Below are 24,301 nucleotides of genomic sequence, written 5' to 3'. Positions count from 1 at the left end.
TATTTTTTTAAAGTAACAGTATAGAAAATTGAATCAATCGTTATTGTTCCGACAGTAGTTTTAGTCAATGGTCTAGTATGTAGGTACCGTATAGGTATAGTAAAGGTAGAAAAGATCAACAACTGTTGTTCCTTTTCAAGGCAATATAGAAGGCAATATACTTGAGACAGTGCGTACTGAGAAAATATCCTCTTGAACCATGACCTTCAGATGTTTTTATAAATTTATATTTAATAGTGTTTTGTATCTGTAATGTTTGCACACACTCTCTGGTGATCAGTTGATCACTCAGTTAACCACTTCCTCTTGGTTGAACACTGTATCTACTTAATATCATCGTGGCACGCACTATTGTAGCACCTAAGTGCAACTGACTCCCTCTTGTCCGAGGCTTGTAGTTATAAACTAATCTATTGACAGCCTAGACTGTTGACATATACTACAGCTATCATTTAAGTATTGTTTAGGATTTAAAAAGCGTAAATGAATATATGAGAAAGATTAAATATTTATTTATTTAAATCATGTCGACTTTAGCGTCACCTTTAATAGTAAGGAAATGGCATTCAGCACTTCTAATGTTATTTTTATTGGACAAACTTTGCAGTCGTATCGTCTCTTAAAGACGGAGATCAATAGAGTTTTACAGGAGTTTTACAAGCGTGTAAAATTTCTCCGCAAATAAAGTTTGTTTTCCTTTACTCTAAAGTAGAGCGAGCATGAATTATTCCTGCACATGCAATTTGAAATGGGTCTGTGGATTTACTAAAAGGCTTACATATAGCACGGAAAAACTTTACGTTTTTATTCCGCTTAAATGTTTTTTTAATATTACGTAATAAATTTTAAATTATATAAACCTTTAATTATATAAAATTGTAGTCTAAAATGAAGTTTGAAAAGAAGTGAAGCGATTTTATATTTGTTTCGGTAGTTTCTTTAAAGTATTTATTTTGAACCTTGAAATTTAACACGATTGTTGTCATTAAAACATTATGTATAAATTAAGTGTCATCGAATATATATTCTTTAACAATAATATTATTAAAAAGATATCCCACATTATCCCAGGATAAGATAGAACTGACGGATTAATACACAAAGCACCATTGAAATATTATTAAACATTTACTTATGTAAATGTCTTTAGGTTTTCCTACCTGATTGCTAAATGTTAAGATGAACAGTGATCTATTTCCTTATAAATAGATATATTTAATTTCTTAAAATTTACCGTTAAGATTATTTTCATACTACATCTATTCAATACTAAATAGATAATTAAGCCAACTTATAATTTCAAAATAGATTGATATAAGCCGAGTTTGTAAGGTAATGGATACGGTCCTTTATACAGCGATGCCCTGTGGTAAACCAGTAGGTAGCAGTTGAAATATAAAGGCTATTTGTAAATGTTTCTATTGTTACGTACCTTTGAAATTTTTCATTGCAATGCACTTCTATATAAAAGATTTATGTGATCCGTTTAGTATTGCTCAAGTGACTATAATAATGTAAACTCTCTCTCTCTCTTAATCATCTATTTCTGTTTTGATACAACAATGCATGCAGGTCATATTAATCGAGCATTTTATCTACTTATATTATGTGCATTTTATTTGTCTTTAGGGTCAAGTATACTATATTAAGATTAAGATGTGAAATATTCTTTTTTATCTTTATCTATACTGAAATTAAAATTGTAGGTCCAATTAATTCTGCACATTGGAGATATTTTAAAAAGTGTTTTTTTATTGCCACGGTCATCATATACCTAATCGTCACTGAAGTCCAAGAAATAAAAATAAATTGATTTTATTTTTTGTCTGTATGTCTGTCTGTGTTTTTGTTGACTGGGCATCACGCTGAAACTACTGAATAAATTCAAATGAAACTTGGCACGATTTGACCATAATACGGAAATATACTTTTTATCGCGAAAATTAAATTAGAAGAGGGTGAAACAGGGATTGAAAGTTGGTATAAAATCCTTTGTTTCTGAATTTATAAGAATTGGTAGGTGTTCTACCAAAAAATAATTTAATTCAAGAATTTCCCAAAAATCTACATAAAGGGTTTATAAGGCAAAGAATTTTAATATGAAAAACGTTTTATTATACATATGCTAATTTACATTTGCAATTTTCATTTGCACTATTATTATTTAATAATAGTGCAAAATTAAAATGTCGTACGATAAATTATGTTTTTAATTTTTTTTAGCGTAGGTATGTTTTCTGTGTAGGCACTAAAAAATATTATATTAGGTATAAATTTTATTTAAGTATTCGTCCTACTAAAATGAAAAAAAACCGTCTACAGCAATATATAAAGGTTATAAATGTAAAACGGAAGGCAGTCAAGTGATGCAGCGGAAAGCGCTTTTAAATCACGCAGCGAACGGAAACGGAAGTGGTTCACTAATAAATATGGCGGCTCGTTCTCTGTAAATATTAGTAGTTATCTACTAAAAGGTTTGTTTCAATTGTAACTAGTGATGTAATGTAAGATTTAGAGTTAATGATTTTATAACAGTTAAGGCTGGTCTCTCCATTTTCTGATAAATATCGATGATAAGCTCAACGCTGCTGAGGTCATTGACCTCAGCAGCGTTTCTCAACAGGTGGGCCTGAAAATGAACATGGGCAAAACAAAAATAATGTGTAATGCTCATGTATCGCTCCACCCAGTTATAGTTGAGAACGCTGCACTCGAAATTGTAGACGAATACATATACCTAGGACATATGATCCAGTTAGGTAGGTCCAATTTCGAGAAAGAGGTGAACCGTCGAATCCAACTCGGCTGGGCTGCATTCGGGAAGCTTCGCGACATCTTTTCGTCCGAAATTCCTCAGTGCCTGAAGACAAAAGTCTTCGAACAGTGCGTGTTGCCAGTGATGACCTATGGTTCCGAGACTTGGTCGCTAACTATGGGCCTCATAAGAAGGCTTAGAGTCACACAGCGGGCGATGGAACGAGCTATGTTAGGAGTATCTCTGCGTGATCGAATCAGAAATGAGGAGATCCGCAGAAGAACCAAAGTCACCGACATAGCTCAACGAGTTGCGAAGCTGAAGTGGCAATGGGCGGGGCACATAGTTCGAAGAGCCGATGGACGTTGGGGTCCCAAAGTGCTGGAATGGCGACCCCGCACTAGTAAGCGCAGTGTTGGCCGACCCCCCACCAGGTGGACTGACGACATCAAGCGAGTCGCAGGGATTCGCTGGATGCAGGCGGCTCAGTATCGTGATGTTTGGAAGTCCCTACAAAAGGCCTATGTCCTGCAGTGGACGTCCATCGGCTGACATGATGATGATGATGATGATGAAGCTCAACAACAAATAAAACTCATTAAACGCCTCGGACATGGACCAGCTCCATATCGCCTAGAGGTGGGTTATAGATTTTATTGGTGGGCACTTACGAAACTCAAAAATGTATAGAAGTGATGAGTCATCGAACCTTAATAACATGGTTAAGACCTATCCTACAATAATTGTGCCATACTAACTATTGCTCCAAATGGGTAGTTCTAACGATACGTACCAGTTTTTTTTCTTTGTAGGCATTTTAAAAAATTGAAAAAATGTATGGAAATTACGAATCGTCGAACCTGTGGTTTAGAGCCACCCGACAACTTTTATGCCGCTATTGCTCCAAATGGCTAATTCTAACGAGTCGTGCCATTTTTTTGGTTGGTCAGCACTTTCAAAAAGAGCCCAAAAATGTATGGAGCGTGAATGATCTCCTTTATATGTTTTTCTGTTAATAGTTGAGGAACACTCCTCGTTTTCCAATACAAAAATAGATTTATAATAAATAAAAAAATATTTCACTTAAAATTAATGTAACATTACGAATAATAAGTATAGTTAATACAAGTTAGAACATTATTTTATCTTTTAGTTATTTCTTTATAAAAAAAAAACAATTTAGGTACCAAGTGAAACAAACCACAGTATTCCCCCATCCGGAACGGAACATAGATTCGTGGTCTCCGGGTATCGCCAACGATTCGAAGCATCTAACTCACGTTTAGATATAGCAGGATGAAATTTCAAAATTCATTTCAGAGTATTTACGATTTAAAATATTAATGCTATTTGCATTATACATCTTTTATACCAAACGTACATGTTTCACATACGTGTATATATATTCAAATTCATACAAATCTTTTATTTCAGGATCTTTACTTTAGGCCTGTTTCTCCACCTTCTGGTAAAACCCTATACTATGCTCGCTGTAGCATGATGCGGCGGTAGCGATGTTCATTCATAATACGTACTATTATCGTAAGATTTTGTGATGAATGGCCTTTCACATTTATTATAAGATAATAGGAATTTAATTAAGTTTCTTTTATTTTTTAACTTTACAAGGTATTATATTTTTCAAGGAGGTGGCAATAAATAAAAGTAATGGGATATATAGCCATCCCCATGAAAAGTTATGGCACGGCTATAAAATAGCTTTATCATGCCTGCCTTGTGTTGTTGAAACCTGTTTATACGGAGATGTGGTAAACAGGGTGAATTTTTCAAGCGTTCAATTAAGGCTGTGTTCGAAGGTATAAAGATAGCGGTTGCCTGTGACTTCGTTCCTGCGAAATTCTGTTTGTTATATATTCGTGGGAATCATGGATTTTTCTGGGATAAAAAGTAGCCTACATTTTGTTACAAGATCCTGTATATCTCTATACCGAAAATCATCCAAATCGGCTTAGTGGATTATACATAAAAAGGTAACAGGAAGACAGACATACTATCGCATTTATAATGTTAGTATGGATACTATGAAATTCGTAAATCAAAGATTAGACATTTAATAAGGAAAAATTTGTCAAGACAAATGAGTCAAAGTTTTCACAAACAGCTTTTCTAAATAAATACATATTAAGAAAGTAAATAAAAAATAATTAAGAAATCGTAATTAACGTGGCAATACTGCCAGCCTTCTGGGCACTTTACCTATGATCGTCGATTCGGACGAATTCTACGACGCCTGCCTTTAGATATAATTTAAATTTAGTATATTTTCTTTTTAATTTTTATAATATGTAGTTATAGATATTTAGGTACGTAGTTTTGATATTATTGTAAAACTTTATAAAATTGAACATTAAGAAATCTGATTGTTTGGGCTGGAAACTAACAAATGGCTGGAACTATTTTGACTGGACTTTCACTGACAGACGGATGTTATAATGAGTAACATGAGCATTTTTCCCCGTATTCTTACGGAAACGAGAACTACACGTGTGAAGCCGCGTGGAGTCCACAAGTAGTACTTATTACATCATATATTATACTAGCGAACGCCCGCAACTTCGCCTGCCTTTATACCTCTTTCATCCGGCCCTCAATCGCAAAATCCGTTCTTAGTGGATACCTTTACTATAAACTACCTCCCTGCCAAATTTCAGCTTTGTACAACAAGCGGTTTTCGAGATTTCGTGAAGACCTTTCGCATTCGTTAGATATGTTACAGATGAGCCAAGTATATTGCGAGAGCTGCTGTTCTATACGATATTGATACAATACGCGTGATCAGATTTAACAATTTGAACATAGTTAGAAAAGATATTGCATCCTCTGAGTTTTTTTTTTTAATATTTTTCAGCTCTGTTTACTGTGCTCTCGTGCAGTATATTTCTTTATTTCTGGATGAAAGATACTTTATGTTTTCTTGTTAGATACCCATAGAGAACTAGAGCATGACAGCGTAACATACTAATCATAGACTATTTAGTTATAGTAGGGAAGCTGAAGAGGGGATTTTTGCATTTACTCGAGCGCGGCAGAACATAAGGGAGTATACCTTGCACGTTGTTCAGTACCTCCACCAAGTATGAGCTCTTAATATTGGTAAAAAATAACTAATTCTCAACCAGCACGTCAGATTAAGATAAGGTAGGTGAGTTGATAGCTAAAAGGTGTGCATTTCAAAAATCTGATGATTTGACCGTAACGTAATGCAATGGAAGGGTTCCAAAATAAAACCCTTGTATTTCTGTTATCCAGCCACGAGTGCGGTTAATTATTTACTTATTTTTAATGAAATAATCTCCTGAATAATCGCTCATGTTTTCTGATGATTTCAGTAAGCCAAAGTAATAAAAACCCACCGCCAAAAGCAGAAAAAGTATAATAAATAAAAAAAATAATAAAGAAAAAGTATATAACCATTTATTCTTTCTATCATCTGATCTACTAAATCTAATCGATTCCCATGACGCTTAATAACTGCAAATTTAGCATTCCGGGCTCCCCTACTATAAGTAGCGTTCCCATGAGAATACGGGGATAAAATAGCCATATGTTACTTATAGATGACGTGGCTTTCTATTGATAAAAGAATTTTCAAAATCGGTTTATTACATCCAAAGGTTATCCCATACAATACCATGAAATTCACCTTTTTATAATTTACTAGCTGACGTCGCGCGGTTTCACTCGCGTGGTTCCCGTTCCCGTTGGAATACGGGGATAATAATATAGCTTTTAGCCTTTCCTCGATAAATGGGCTATCTAACACAGAAAAAACTTTTCAAATCGGACTAATAGTTTCTGAGATTAGAGCGTTCAATCAAACAAACAGACTCTTCAGCTTTATATTATTAGTATAGATTAGTTTTATTATTAGTTTATTAGGAATGTCGTAGCATTACGACGTAGATTTTATCGATTGGAAGTGCTCGCCCTGGCATTACTTAAAATATTATACTGATGGCACCCTTAAACCGAAGTGAGTGTACCTATATATTATAATTATACACGTACCTACATAGCTTTACATGGAATGGCACGCTAGAGCGAATATATTTGGAATAATTAAGTCGATTATAACCCATGAATAGGCGCGGATAATTATCTACTGATTAGCCACTTAGTGAATGCTAATTAATATGATCGAATCACGGACCCATAAATAACATAACAATATAATTAACATCAATACAATCATCAGGGTGTCAGAAGTTAGTACCAGTCAGGCTCTGCGGTGACCGACCCGCATCAGAAAAATCTTGGTCAATGGATGTTGATGTTGATGATGATGATGATGATGATGATGATGATGATGATGATGATGATGATGATGATGATGATGATGATGATGATGATGATGATGATGATGATGATAATGATGATGGATGATGATGGATGATGATGATGATGATGGTGATGGTGGTGACGATGTTGATGTTAATGATGATGATGATGACTTAACGGCCCACGACAAGATCAATCCTCCCTCCTTAAAGTAGAGGCGATATGGAGCTTAGATCCACCGCTGCTCCAATGCAGGTTATATTCTGTCCACTGCTGTTATTTATCTCCGTATTCCCACAGGAACGAGAACTACGCGGGTAAAACTGCGAGGTTCCTGGTAGTATTTTATATATACCTAGGTGATACAAGAAAAGAAAGTATAATGACAATTTGAGATACTTGAACTTCAGGTATTCTATAGTCATACTAAGTAGCGCTTTTGATAGTTCTTTTGTAAGGATTAAAGGAAATTTACATTAAGTGCTAGAAAATTCCAACCATGTGATATCTTAGAACGACCATGCAAGTCTAGGAAGGGGATTTGTGTAAAAGTGATGTGTGGCCGTAGTGACAGCGATTACAATTTTAGTTAATTATTATTACATCGAGCTGGGTTAATCTCTAATTTGTTCGTTAGTCGTTTAATAGTTTCACATAAAATCTTACTAAAATTATAAACGTGAAAGTTTGTATGGATGTTTGTTTGAATGTTTGTTACTCTTTAACGCCGCTACTTCCGAAACGATTTGGCTGATATTTGGAATGGAAATAGATTTTACTCTGGATTAACACGTAGGCTACAATTGATTCCGGAAAAGTCCATGGTTCCCGCGGGATTTGTGAAAAACTGAATTCAATTTCACGCGGACAAAGTCGCAGGCGTTCGCTAGTAATTATATATTTTGCATTTCTTAATAAACTTTCAATGTAAAACGCCCATTATCTTGCAAAACACCGGCCTAGCGTGTCCATTTGATTTATAAATCTTGTAACAATATTTTAAACTTCGACAGTTGAACATCTGATTTTTTTAAACCTGTTACATTCCAAGACCACCACGATCTCCAAAATTGGCTATCGTACTTACCTTTGTAGGAGCACGGATTGACAATCCACCCTTCATAAAACGAGGATGGTCTGGTTCTCGTTCTGTTATAATATTTTTATACAAACTTTCATCCACTTTATTCTTATTTATCCACCGATCAAACTTCCAACGTCCATAGCACACAACAGAAAATAAATTACTATCAATAATTCACAAAATTAACGAAACAAAAATCATTTGTTTTTGTTTTTAATTAACTAAGCTCAATTATGGATTAAAACATTTTTACTACCATAATTTCCCATTAAAATCAAAAGTCTTTTGGCTGTCAAAATGCAGATGCTGTAGATCGAGGCAATTACTGCAAATCAAAGCTAATTCTCATTCGATTTTTATTCATTTAATAACAAAAATTGGTTTTATAAACGCTGACAGTCAGGCTGTACAGAATACTTAGAACTGAATTCGGTGTCGCCTTATTCAGAAGTGGGACAGTCACCTGATTACACGCTTCGGTGGAACCGGGTCCAGTAGTGATGTTTTAGTTAAAAATATAATCGATAACACAAGAAATTTCAAGTCTTGAAAGTTTACAGTTGTATGAAATTATTATTTTTCATACAATTGTAAACTTCAGAAGAAAAACGCTACCTAATTCATAATGATATGTAGTGTTTAACTTGTTTTTACAAATAGGATGGCTATATAAATGTCTAAAATCCGCATTTCTATTTCACCCCTTCTAAAGTAAACAGAGAAGTGGTGGTTTTTAGATATTTCAACATTTTATCATACAATGTAAATTAATTAATTATTAAGGTTTTATATTATATTAAAATAGTTTATCACATTTATCGATTAGCAAGCAACACACACGTTGCAACCTAGATTTGAATATAATATTAAAACTTATTAACATGAATTTTAAATTATTATTTATCGATAGTTTAGGTGCGCAGCCCTATTTAAATTTGGCTGCTTTAAGTCAGGTCCAGTGCCTACACTTACATCTCCAATATGTGAGCCAAAGTCCACGGTACCGGAAAAGGTATTATTAAGAGGCTTTCACAGTAATACCTATACTAGCTTTAATTCCATTGATCACAGTAAAATTTCAGAAATTCAAAAGGTACAATGGAAATGGGGCATTGACTAAAAAGTTTCACAGAGTCCAATTGCGATAAACTGCAGGGTATTAACAAAAGAACGGTATGTTTTTCAAACCTTTTTTAAAACTATTCGTGTACGTCTATTCGAATTTAAAGTGTGCTTTGAGAGGCTCCACTTTCACCCTCAAAACCTGCTCAAAACTAGCAACGTTCTATTGAAATGTTCTCTGTATATTTTCGCGGAAAGTTCATGTTAAAGCCAACGTGTTCTTTTTTAGGGTTCAAAACTAACTGCCGGAAAAACGTAATCAGAAAAATGTAGGCACTTAGTTACTCTGTTTTCTGATGTATGTTTCATAATGTGTTTTGTATGGTACTACAACGAGATCTAAGTATAACATCGTTGTTAAGTATTAAGTCACGAGTACCTTATAACAACTAGTAGGGACTTAATATGTACAAGTTGCTATCTACGTTGTTCTGATTCGACTTAGGTCTAGTTTTATAGTCAGCCTTGGCTCTGGCCCGTGACTAGTTAGAGTTCATTTACACGAGTAGCACGTTGCCAACGGCAGCTGACAACTGCTACCGTCGACTGCAGTCGTCGGTAGCAGTTGCTGCTCGTGTAAATAAATCTACTAATCTACTGCCCAATCTTTCACAGATGCAGAAACCATGGTATAATATCTTAGTAGAGTTGGGACTTACTGTGGCAGAGCGCGTCCTTCAGTTTAACAAATTGCATTCATTCTGATGCGTATGACTGTTCAGACAAAAAAAAAAGATCGGTAGTAAGTATCAGAAAAAAGACAAAACCTAATTCATGAAATCTGTCATACCAACTGCCTCACTGGTGGTAAAATGCCTATGCTTTCGATTCGGATTCTATATCCTGGTATTCTCAGTAGCGGCACTCTGTTATCGTTATCGATTTCGGTCTGTATGATTACCATTTGATAGTGATCATTACTGAAACGTCGGGTTAGCGATCTTAGAACTATTATTTCTAAGATCGCTGACGAACGAAAACGAAGTTGGAGCAGGTTTGATTACTATATCCTGATTTCGTAAAGAAAGAGGCTTGGTCAAAAACAGTCCAATGCAAGCAATATGTAGCTTATAATTCACGATCCATAATCCACGTTGATTAGCATCCTGTGCTTGACTAAAAATATTTATGTAGAGAACCCCTCAGGCGGGCTCGCGAGCTTACCCATATTTTTGCTGAGAGCAACTCTGTCTGAGATTTTGTATGGATTTAACAAGATTCAGTTTAAAATAGTATGTTAATAAGGCAGGGTAAATGAAAATTGTTATACAGGCCGTTTCAAAACCTTAAGCGGCTACAAAAGACCTTTCATATGATTCCCCAATTTCACCCGGACGTATATTGGACCCGGAAATTGTTGTCGTGTTTGCGGCGTAGAAACGTCTTCTAAAGAGCAATAGTTTGAATATATAAGGATGGAAAATACTTCAAACTTTAACCCTTTGCGACCAAAGTAGAATAGTTGTCAAATAATCGTCGTCATCAACCCATATTCGGCTCACTGCTGAGCTCGAGTCTCTTCTCAGAATGAGAGGGATTAGGCCAATAGTACACCACACTGGCCCAATGCGGATTGGCAAACTGCACATACGCATAAGAAAATTCTCAGGTATGCAGGTTTCCTCACGATGTTTTCCTTCACCGATTGAAACACGTGATATTTAATTTCTTAAAATGCACACAACTGAAAAGTTGGAGGTGGATGCCCCGGACCGGATTCGAACCCACACCATCCGGAATCGGAGGCAGAGGTCATATCCACTGGGCTATCACGGCTCCTCAAATAATAGACGTAGTATTATTAATCATAATATTGAGTCTGAATATCTAAAAAAAAGTTCATTAAATGGAAAATATTTATATAGGCGTATAGATAAGTAGCTATTGTTCGCGATGTTTTACGTAGTTATATTTTATAATACTTTCCGACCATAATATCTCATAATATCACAAGGAAAATATAAAACTACGCTTTTAACTTAGAAGTTGACAAGCTGGAAACTTGCTATCTCCCAAAACTACTATGATTTAAATAGCATAGTTGCAGTTATTACTTAAACTTGAACTTTTAGATTTTATAGAATCACAAGGTCTATAAATTCTGACTCAGTTTCTCTATTGTATTACGTCTTACTTGTGCAAACATGCCCTTAACCCTACATCCAGTGGTCACAAGTCCTGGACTTTGCATGGAGTTTTTCTCTTTGCCACGCGATGGTACACACATAACTAAAAAGAAAATGGTTTTAAACGCGCCCAAGTATCACAGTAGTGCCACAACCACAGAATATAGATAAAGCGCTAAAACTAGGTTGGTTTAGCATAACAAACTAATACGGTCTTGGACATTAAGAAACCTTAGTTATACAAGTGTTATACAATATTAAGCAGAAGGTATGTGTTACATATAACTTCCTGACGAATTCTATATTGTAGCTACTTACGAAGGTTCACGTTTTGGTTCTGCTGAGTCATAAGCAGGGTCGTTGCCATGGCAACCGTCGCAGAGGAGTAAATTTATAAATTGCTTCATCATTTTTAACCCTTGATCGATCTAACTTTCCCGAAACTTGCCTCGAACATGATGTGATGTGATAAATGATCATTCAACGGTTGAATTTTAGGAATAGCTTCGAATTATCCGATAAAACAAGTAAAAAGTATTTGTATTTTTTACTTTGAACAGATTACCAATGAGATCTTAAAGTAAAGGGACCTAGTGTAGGTAGGTATTACGCAAGCTCCTAGCTCTGTAAAAAGCTTGGCAGAACCTTGGAACAAAAAACGTTTAAGGCAGAACAATGAATATAATTAGAAAGACTTGACATTATGTTGAAGTAAGTCTAAGAGACTTTGACCAGGACGTAGTTTTGTAAAAGATGAAATTTTGTCAGTACCAGACATAGGTACTTGAAGATCACAGGTCCAAGATTTCTGTGTATTTTATTTATACATATTTATTTTATTTTTTGGAACGAAATTCCTTATTGCGCGTTGCGAAAGGGGGCTAGAGAGATAAAATTAAGACCAAGCTAACTTGTTAGGAGTAGGATGAAAATCCACACCCCTTTTGGTTTCTACACAGCATCCGGAATCGGAACGGATCCGGTGGTACGTCGTTGCCGGTAAGGTGGTAACTAGCCACTGCCGAAGCCTCCTTCCAGCCAGACCTGGACCAATTAAGAAAACCTCAATCGGCTCAGCCGGGGATCCCTCGAACTCGGTTTACCATTTAAATAATAACTCAGTACATCGGTATTCATTTTCGTAATTGTGATCATCTAAAATAGTTATTTCAACGAAATAATCCTGACTATGTCACTTAACATTCCACGGTGAGATTTTTGTTGTACAATCATCTAACATGATTATTTCAACGAAATTACGGTTGTTCGTTAAAATAATGTTTCTACTTGCTACTACCACTATTATGTTACAAACACTTTAGTTAAAGTGAAAGAATACAATATGGAACTTAAGCTAACTTATCCTAATAACTATACAAATGTGAAGATACTTATGTTATTTCGTTGAAAATACAATGTTAGATCATTGCATAAATGAAAATAAGATGATAAACGATGTAGTGACTTATCATTTGAATTGTACACTGAAATACATAATAACCCTGCTGGTAATCCCAGGCTCTCACGATAATGAAAATTAAAAGCACCTTCACTTTGGTCCATCATTTCATTAAACGTGGTATATTTACCAAAGTTCAATACGTCCATATAAACCACTATTATTGATCGCTTACTGTGTTACTGTATATACGAGCTTATATTATTTGATTCGGATACATATCTATCCATTGCTGATTATGGTAGAGATAGCCGATACTAACACTGTCTATATCAGCAATGAATGTAGCTATTTCAATTGTTGCCTATTTCTCAAAACTATATGACCAGATGCCCATAACTACGCCAGATTGAATTGATCGTCCGAAATACAGTACAGTATAGAACAGTACACGTATCGCAGTAATTGGACAGCAAAATAAAAAATATTATTATCCTACTAATATTATAAACGCAAAAATTTGTATGAATGTTTGGATGTTTCTTTCTCTTTAACGCCACAACTAATGAATCGATTTGGCTGAAATTTGGAAATAGATTTTACTCTGGATTAACACATACTTTTTATTCCGGAAAACCTTGGATTCACGAGAATACCTTATGATTTTGATGGTATGAGTGTTTGTTACTCTTTATCAATCAATCAGTCAATTTATTTATTTATTTGCATATACATTCATGGTATATATGCAGGTGGTCGGTAGATGTAGATGGTAAATGATCTTGCCAATTTGGCATGCAAATTATTTACTAAAAATCAAATGGCAATTTCATCATCTAAAATTTATATCTTTACAATTATTTTATAAGTAAACATTTAACTGAAAAGTTGGAGGTACATGCCCCGGACCACATTCGAACCTACGCCCTCCGGAATCCGAGGCAGAAATCATATCCACTGAGCTATCACTGACTCTGGTGGTGATGACTGGATGGATGAATGGTAACGGCAATAGTCTTTTTAATCCGGTCCCATAATCATTGGGCTATTGAGGTTGAAGGAAATTATTAATTTTTACCTCTCCACTACCGGAAAAGATGTAGAAAATATAACGATATAAATTGGTTACGCCCCGTAGCGTGATATCGCCTCCGGGCCATTATTGAGGATACCCTTACACTTTATTAACGGTGTTTGATGTATGTGCAATACTTTTTCTAATATTTCTCTTACGCCTGTCTTTATTTATAAAGGAGCAAAGTAGTTCTTTAAAGGACAAAAAAAAAATCAAAAATCATTTATTTCAAGTAGGCTCAGTTTACAAGCACTTTTGACACGTCAGTTGACTATTTGTAAAGATTCTACCACCGGTTCGGACGGCAGGTTCTGCTGAGAAGATACCAGCAATAAACTCAACAGTTGCTCTTTTGTAATGAAAAAGTTATACAGTATTATAATTTACAATTGATAACAATTACAATTTCTTATATTTTTACTTCCTGTGTGAAGGTGGAAGCTGATCCAACGGCCTCCAAGCATCTTTATCATTAAAGAACTCATCAATGTTGCATTTGCAGGTCCATCACAGTCTTGGGGATATTATTAACACAATACGCAAGAACATATCAAAAACTGCTAACATCAGTTAGTTATTTTTTTATGGTCAAAGGTTAGCCTTGATAATCCAGTGGATATGATCTCTGCCTCCGTTTCCCGAGGGTGTGGGTACGAATCCGGTCAGGGGCATGCACCTCCAACTTTTCAGTTGTGTGCATTTTAAGAAATTAAATATCACGTGTCCCAAACGGTGTAGGAAAAACATCGGGAGGAAACCTGCATACCAGAGAATTTTCTTAATTATCTGCGTGTGTGAAGTCTGCCAATCCGCATTGACCCAGCGTGGTGAACCATTGGCCTAACCCCTCTCATTCTGAGAGGAGACGCGAGCTCAGCAGTGAGTCAAATTTGGATTCATAATGATGATGGTCAATAGACTTGCGTTTGGCTACAATCTTACCTGAATGAAAGTAATGATGAGGTCTAGGAAGTGTCTAACACTTGGCTTAACTTGCTTTAAAACCTGACCGAGTTTGTTGTGGGCTCTTCTCGGACCAAGGCGTAAAAATAGTATGCTTATTGCTAGCATGATGATAAGCATGCTCGTATGGAGCATACTTAATAGCACGTTTTTATTATGCTATTTTAGAGCATGTGTAACAGTACCTTATCATACCGAATCCTTCATACCTAATCTTTCATACCGAAACACCACAATGCTAGTGAAATAAATGAAATATTCTTTTTCTTTACTAAAATCTAGTTATCTATTGGTACAACCTAAGTAAATCGAGTTATCATTATCAACCCATATTCGGCTCACAGCTGAGCTCGAGTCTCCTCGAGGAATGAGAGGGGCTAGGCCAATAGTCCACCACGCTGCCCCAATGCATTAGCAGACTTCACACACGCAGAACACGTGATATTTCATTTCTTAAAATGCACACAACTGAAAAGTTGGAGGTGCATGCCCCGGACTGGATTCGAACCCACACCCTCCGGAATCGAAGACAGAGTCATATCCATTATCACGGCTTTTTAATCCAGGTATGGTAAAAAATACAGATCCTTTACTAATATGAAGGCTTAGTAGGTATACCTTCTAGAATTCTATTTTTGAATTTTTTTTTTGGTTTGATAGAGTTTTATGAAAATAATTTGTAAAGATCCAAGACAAGGTCATTTAAAAATAACGTTTGAAACGATTCTAAGAAATGTTATTGACGGATTCTAAGAATTATATAGATAAATTTAAATTTTCCGTTACAGGGTGACTTTATTTACTTTATCTTTAAGGCAGAATCTGTTTATATTAAATTGAAGTTCCCTTTAAGCTCTTGTAAAATCAACAAAGTGAAATTAAATTTTCCATGAAAATGAATTTTCTGGGGCGACGGTATAACAAGTAGAAGTGGTCTAGACTAGATAAATGGCGTCACTTTAGTTCGAATTATGATGCGAGAAAACTTTCCACACGACATACAAATGTTGTATGATTTTATCATTATTTGTCTGTCTGTTTACATTAGATTTATGATATGCGGAGTCACAGTTGTTTCGCCTTTCCTTTATTTTAATATCAATTATTGTGTTATATTTATTCTAAAATAGTGAACAAATACACATAATACATATCTACATAATTGTTAAAATAGTTATATCGTTCGTTATCAATCCATATTCGGCTCACTGCTAAGCTTGAGTCTCCTCTCAGAATGAGAGGGGTTAGTCCAATAGTCCACCACGCTGGCCCAATGCAGATTGGCAGACTGCACACGCAGAGAATTAAGAAAATTCTCTGGTATGCAGGTCTCCTCACGATGTTTTTCTTCACCGTTTGAGACACGTGATATTTAATTTCTTAAAATGCACACAACTGAAAAGTTGGAGGTGCATGCCCTGGACTGGATTCATACCCACACCCTCCGAAAACGCAGAGGTCATTCTGAGAAGAGTCGAGTCGAGAGTCGGTCATTGAGAGAAGGTCGTGAGTGAGAAGGTGAGTATGCATTAATTACCTTAATACCCTTTTATTAACGCTGGATCTTATATTAAAACGTAAGTAATAAAATGAGTAATATTTGGTATTATTGTTGATGGTGACTGCAGCAGTGAGTTGGCTAATTGAATAAGCCCTATTTTCGCTAAATCCGCAATAAATCCGCCGCGGAATACCGAGTGCGGATTAGTGCGCGACACGGATTAGCGGTCTGCCTGTTACACCGAACTCTTTGCGGCTATTTGCGAAAGTTTAATAGGAGCAGGCGTTTGTACTTTGCGGAACTTCATTAAGAACTACACAAAGGTATCAAAGCTCTACCTCATTAGGTCCAACTTTACAACAGAACCCTGAGATATATAAATATTTCCTGAAGATTATTCCGCTTGTCGATCGTCGAAATCTGTAGTGTTATCATCTAACAATGTTTTTTTTTGTATATAACTCTCAATTGGAAGTTTCGAATTCACCTCCGTTTTTCTCATTCTATAGTATCGTATTAAACAAAGAGAGAAGTAGAGGTGAATTCTATGAAAGCATCGTTACTGAATAATCTACTGTTTCGACTACACCATCTGTTTCATGTCCACAAGTGCGTTATTGGATGGTACAATGCATATTTGTCGTCAACATTTTACCTTGTTACCCATGTTATTAAAATATTATATGGCTTGTAAGAAATGTAAGGTTGTTGGTTAACCAAATAAATAAAAAAAAAACATCAACAGTATTGGGTTACCTACAATGCTTGATAAAGGAGTAAGTATAAGAAATTAATTAATGAATAAAATGGACTTTTTAAAAATACAATACAAGTGATGAATGCTGACAGATTTTTTTTTGGGAGGTGCATCTTTTTCTACATACTTTACTACTATCCAACAAAATACATACTTAGTGTTACAGTATATAAGGGCACATTAATTGACAAAGTATACTCAATGGAAATCTCGAATAGCACATGTATCAAAATCTTTATTTAGCGTAACGGTAACTAGATGATAGAGATACATAATATATTATGTAGCTGCAACACCAAACTGTAGTGGCCATATAGTGCTGTAGTAATTAAGAACGATTTTTTCTAAATATCCGTGTTCCGCTTCGGTGTAAATGGCGCCCGATTTTAGCGTTAAACACCGCTTAAACTAAATTACGTTATAGTTTAGCGACGAATATAATTAGCATATATTATAATATAACCTTGATTAAACCTTAATTATTCTTTAAGAGGATTATGTTGTTAAACTTTTATGAAAGGGTTGGAATGGAAGGTGGAAATAGGTCAAATTTTTGTGACTAGCCTAAAAAATTTTATTTCATTATATATGATTTTTAATTTAAAGGTTTTTTTATTCATAAGTACTTGGTAGATTTTATTCGTGGCAGAGCTCGTATTATTGTACGTAATGAATTTCAAAACCTTTTTAAAAAAATATTTCACCAAAAGAAAGCTACATTATCAAGAAGTAACATAGGTTATGGGTTATCCCCGAATTATCACATTAATAGGAGCTACGTGGGTGAAACCGCGGAGTTTAGCTATCATATAATATAACGAATAGCAGCACCGGCGATTCGAATAAAGCAAAAAAAAATAATACTCTTTCTGTTGTAGGTATATTGGGAAAGCACGTCAACAAATATTTTTCAACAAAAAATCGAAATACTGTTCGCAATATTTCATAAAAAAATTAACAATAAATGAATTTATGATTAAAACATGATAAAGGCTATTTCAGGAGAGCTTGTTTTTAAATATTTTTGGACAGTTGTTGTATTAAATTACTTTTTCAGTTCCATCCATTTTCTAGAAAAAAATATTTTATTTTTATTTAATGTATATCTTCCCTCCATGAGTCGTAACCCTCATGTGAGGGTCGTGACCACCTCCATCTCTGATACTTGTTCTTAGGATGTTATGCCATCTTTTTCTATCTCCGGCTGCGCGAAGAGCATCGTAAACAGTGGACTCGAGTGTAGTGCGGACCTGGTCGGCCAACCCACCTTGCCAGTAATAACTAAATCTAATTTTTCTAAATTTTCTCCGTCTTTCCTGGCAATGTGTCCGAACTACTCTAGGATACGCTTGAGGCGCATATGGTAGAGTCTTATTTTAACTTTGAATTTGGCAAGTACAGATGCGTTAGTTCGAAATGAAGTCCATGGAATCCGGAGCATTTTCCTCCAATACCACTTCTCTAAAGCGTCAATCCTTTTGCGGTCTGCAGGTTCTAGGGTCCACGTCTCTAATGTTTATCTACACATTTCATAAAATTGATTGTTTCTTACTAGCTGAGCTGAAATGTATGGCCAGTTTGAAATGACCAAATTTGAATGTGAAATGTGGTGTACTCAGCAGAAGCATCAATTCTGCTACTTGAGTCTTGGTCTTGCCTTGCTCAAGTGGTTGAAGCATCGGACGCTGCTTAGGCATTTTAAATTTCTTGGAAATTTCTTGGATGAATGAAAAACCCAAAAAAATAATCAGGAAGACCCCGGAGTTTGAAAGTTAGTGGAGTTACCAAGTACGATAACCGCTCGTAGGTACTTTAATTCCGCTAATTGTTATTAAACTGATAGTGATCGTTATGAAGTTAATCCCCCTAAGCCCGCAGTGAAATAGCATGGTGGGTGAAAACTCCTAAAAGAGGATTAACCTGATATTGCTGCAACTCTACTCGGCAGTTGAAAACGTCATCTAGAAGCACCTACTTATGTACTTTTTGTAATAGATGAAAAATCAAAAACTTTGTCTTTATCCCTTGATCGTAAATAGTAAATCGGTTAGTTGTGGTGGGTGAAAATGGGGAAAAATAACCGAATGTCTTCAAATATACTCGAGTGGGATTTCAAATGATTTATCACTGAAAGAGAATATAAATGATTGATCGGGAGGTTAATTATTAATTTCATGACATCCGGGATTTTCAAAATTTTCAATTTTATGTTATGTCATCTGACTTATTCATTTCATTATGTCGCCATTTAGTAGACTCTTCAATAAATGTGCGGCAAACGACCATTACGTTATACATAAAATACGTTTAACGCTCAAAAGTAGTTAAATCTTCACTGACATTTATTTGGTTCCTTACTTAGTCACAGTGCAGTCTTTCCGCTCCAACAAATGGCCTAACTCCAACTTAGCAAGTGGGAATAGTGAGTGAACAAATGGGCTATTCATCTAGGATGTATGAGGAGTCATTCGTTCATCGCGCTCGTTTCCGGTTCCGTTTTAATTAATAACGACGAGCAACGCTTTGCGGTGGGAGATTTTAACTGAGTCTGTTTTTAGTGTAGACATAAGAATGTTCAGACAGGGCGGAATTTATTTGTTAAACACAAACCCTGCAGCTGCTCCAGTATATAATCTATACTAATATTATAAAGCGGAAGAGTTTGTTTGTTTGTTTGTTTGTTTGATTGAACGCGCTAATCTCAGGATCTACTGGTCCGATTTGAAAAATACTTTCAGTGATAGATAGCCCATTTATCGAGGAAGGCTATAGGCTATATTTTATTTAAAAAAAAATTAGGGATCCTTCCTAAAACTCCAATAATGTAACCCAAGGTGTACATGGCGCCTTTCCAACAGTCTGCTAACTCCCTCAAGCATTGTCATTGCTATTCAAAAGGCCAAGGGGTTGCAAATACAGCAGCGTCATTCACTCGCAGCACACATCATTTTCTACAAAAAATGTCGCGACAGCATATATCTATCTATCTAACTATACTATAATAAAAGAGTTGAAATCGAGTGTCTGTACTTTGACCAAATTTAACTAAAATCAAGTTAGGGCGATTAGAAATGAGCAATAGAATACAAAAATATATTTTTTTATTTTTTTGCCTGTCTGTCTGTCTATCTGTCTGTCTGTCTGTCCTTCTGTCTGTATGTTCGTGCTATTCTCTGGTTCTGCTGAACGGATTTTGACGCGGATTTCACAAATAGATTAAGCAAAGTTCAGGGCAACATATAGGCTTTGTTTCATTAAAATCGGACAGATAGAAAAAAGTTATCTTGAAAAAACCGGATTGCTCAAATTGATTCGCAGGCGTTATTTGGAGAAACGAGAGAGAAACTGTGTAATATCGATATTGAGGCACATATTCTATACTCAACTGACCAATTTGTTTGTTTATTTGGTTGAACGCGCGAAACTAATCTCAGGAACTACTTAAAAGTTCAGGTTCAAACTGATTAATCCTTTTTGTGTTTAAATAGTCACATTGTCTACTTTTTTATCGTATAATGTTATGCAAGATTTATTACTATAAAAAGAGCACGAATTTGGCGCAATAGCTATTAAATACTTATCTGTATACTTATAATAAAACTGTAACAGGTCAAATTACAGGACTTTTTGATTAATTTAAAAAAGAAATTATCTTAGGGCATTATACAATCGATACTGAATTAAAAACATTTTTTTTCGATTATTTGTCTGTCTGTCCCTATTTTTGTTGACCGGGCATCACACTGAAACTACTGAATGAATTCAAATGAAACTTAGCACGGTTTGAGAACATAATACGGGGCAGGTTATAGAATACTTTTTATAGCGAAAATAAAATCAGAAGAGGGTGAAATAGGGGTTGAAAGTTTGTACGTAAACTTTATTATAGACCGGCATTTGGCCGGGAGTTTGTGATAGGGTCTTTGACCGTGACAACGGCTGGGTATTTTACCCAAACAAAAAAAAGCGCGGCCTTCGGTCGGGGGGTTGTAATATGGCCTCTGATCGTGGCTACGGCTGGGCATTTTTCCGATGCACAAAAAACGGAACGCGTGGCCTTCGGCCGCGCACCGTATTGTAGCCCAGCCTTCGGCCGGGAGTTTGTGATAGAGCCTTCGCGCACTGTATTGTAGCCCGGCCTTAGGCCGGGAGTTTATGATACAGCCTTCGACCGTGACTACGGCTGGGCATTTTACCCAAGCACGAAAAACGGAACGCGTAGCCTTCGGCCGGGAGTTTGTGATCAACCCTTCGACCGTGACTACGGCTGGGCATTTTACTCAAGCACAAAAAATGGAACGCGCGGCCTTCGGCCGCGGATTTGTAATATGGCCTCTGATCGTGGATACGGCTGGGCATTTTTCCGATGCACAGAAAACGGAACGCGGAACCGTACTGTAGCCCAGCCTTCAGCCAGGAGTTTGTGATAGAGCCTTCGCGCACTATATTGTAGCCCGGCCTTCGGCCGGGAGTTTATGATACCGCCTTCGACCGTGACTACGGCTGGGTATTTTACCCAAACAAAAAAAAGCGCGGCCTTCGGTCGGGGGTTTGTAATATGGCCTCTGATCGTGGCTACGGCTGGGCATTTTTCCGATGCACAAAAAAACGGAATGCGTGGCCTTCGGCCGCGCACCGTATTGTAGCCCGGCCTTCGGCCGGGAGTTTGTGATACAGCCTTCGACCGTAACTACGGCGGGGCATTTTACCCAAGCACGAAAAACGGAACGCGTAGCCTTCGGCCGCGCACTGTATTGTGGCCCGGTCTTCGGCCGGGAGTTTATGATACAGCCTTCGACCGTGACTACGGCTGGGTATTTTATCCAAACAAAAAAAAGCGCGGCCTTCGGCCGGGGATTTGTAATATGGCCTCTGATCGTGGCTACGGCTGGGCATTTTTCCGATGCACAGAAAACGGAACGTGCGGCCTTCGGCCGCTCACCGTATTGTAGCCCGGCCTTCGGCTGGGAGTTTGTGATAGAGCCCTCGCGCACTGTATTGTAGCCCGGCCTTCGGTCGGGAGTTTATGATACAGCCTTCGACCGTGACTACGGCTGGGCATTTTACCTAAGCACGAAAAACGGAACGCGTAGCCTTCGGCCGCGCACTGTATTGTGGCCCGGCCTTCGGCCGGGAGTTAATGATACAGCCTTCGACCGTGACTACGGCTGGGCATTTTACCCAAGCACGAAAAACGGAACGCGTAGACCCAAGCACGAAAAACGGAACGCGTAGCCTTCGGCCGCGCACTGTATTGTAACCCAGCCTTCGGCCGGGAGTTTGTGATAGACCCTTCGACCGTGACTACGGCTGGGCATTTTACCGATGCACAAAAAACGGAACGCGCGGTCTTCGGCCGCGCACTGTATTTTGACCCGGCCTTCGGCCGGGAGTTTGTAATACAGCCTCCGACCGTGACTTCGGCTGGGCATTTTGCCCAAGCACAAAATACGGGACGCGCGGTCTTCGGCCGCGCACTGTATTGTGGCCCGGCCTTCGGCCGGGAGTTTGTGATGCAGCCTCCGACCGTGGCTACAGCTGGGCATTTTACCCAAGCACAAAAAAGTACGTACTTTGTTGTGCACCCTCTTTCGTCCGGGAGTTTGTGATAGGGTCTTCGACTGGGCACTTAACGCAGACACAATTAATTGCACGCCGGCCGTCGGCCGGGGGCTGGACAGGGCCTCCGACGATGGCTACGACTTTGCATTTTACCCAAGCACAAAAAACGCGCACATTATTGTACACCGGCCTTCGGCCGGGGCTGTGATTTTATAATTTTTATATATAAAACATACGAAAATATAAATAGAAGGGGTGACGGCGTCGAAAATGTACATCGATTTTCACGCGGACGAAGTCGCGGGCACCTGCTAGTATTGAAATATTTATGTAGTTAAATAGTATACTTAATTCTAGTTTATTACAGACTTGTTATAGTTCTATTAATTAATTCTCGCTCTCGAAAATAAAATATGGAATAAGCACAGTTACCTATTCGTATATTCAAGTTTTCGTATTTTATCTTAAAAAGATAACAACTGCTCATAGGATATTTAAAAATATTAGGTATATTATCTACACTTAATTTTAAAAAGAGGTAAAGTTTGAGAGGTTATAGGGGGGTAGTCTCTGGATCTGGACTGAACTGTCCAACTATAATGTTTTTATCCTATAGAAAGTTACATTTTCACCTATTAACAGAGGCTTTAATATATTATCCCAATATTCCTTCGGGAACTGGAACTATGCGGATGAAACAGCGAGGCGTCTGCTGTTTTTTAAAAACTAGAATTTGTAACAACTAATTTAAAAATCCCTGATGTTCTTAAGTATTTAAATGTTAATTCCCTTCAAATAAGCAATATAATTAAGGTAATTTCAGGTCTAATATAATTCTAAATTCGCGTAATAATAGATAACATAGGACGGGCGTTTACGGTTCGGTCGAAGGCATAATTTTGGAGTGCATGGCTTTCTAACAAAGTGTTTCAAGCGATTGAATTAGGTGCCAAACTCAGATTTAGTATATTACTAGTAGACCCTCGCTAATTCGTCCGTGTGGAAATCAATGTAAACTTAAAAACCCTATTTCACCACTTTAGGGGTTGAATTTTAAAAAATCTTGAATCACATTATATTTCGTTTATGATTTATAAACAATTTTTAAAACTGTACTTAACGCTAAAAATGACGGTCTTTCCATACAAACTTTCAACCCCTTTTCACCCCCTTCTATTTATGTTTTAGGATAAAAAGTATATAGTGGGGTATTTAAATGTTAATAATGAAAAACCTCAGCCCGATTCTAGTTTCATATCTTTCCGATAGTCCGATGATTCTTTAAATAGGGATGATTGTGTAAAAATGCTAATAGTGAAGCTATTTTGGAGAAGTAACAATGTATCTGCGATCATTGCTTTCAGACAATTACAGACTACGGCAATTTTAACGGTCAGATTTGCGGCACAGCCACGGATCCCTGAAAAGCGCCCGATACAAAATGTAACGAATTAATGACGTCCTTGATGCGTAAAATCGTTCAAACAAAATTACAAATATATTTGATATTTGTGCGTTTATGTTTATAGTTCGTGTATTGGCAAATGTCAAGAAAGCTAAAATGAATTGCTGTATGAATTTTCATCTAATTACGATAAAAAAAAATTAATATATTTTGAAATTTTCAATTTGAAATCCAGACAATCTTTGCTTTTTAA

Source organism: Bicyclus anynana, chromosome 2 (genome assembly GCF_947172395.1).
Source record: "Bicyclus anynana chromosome 2, ilBicAnyn1.1, whole genome shotgun sequence".
NCBI lineage: Eukaryota > Metazoa > Arthropoda > Insecta > Lepidoptera > Nymphalidae > Bicyclus > Bicyclus anynana.
This window is presented reverse-complemented; position numbering follows the sequence as displayed.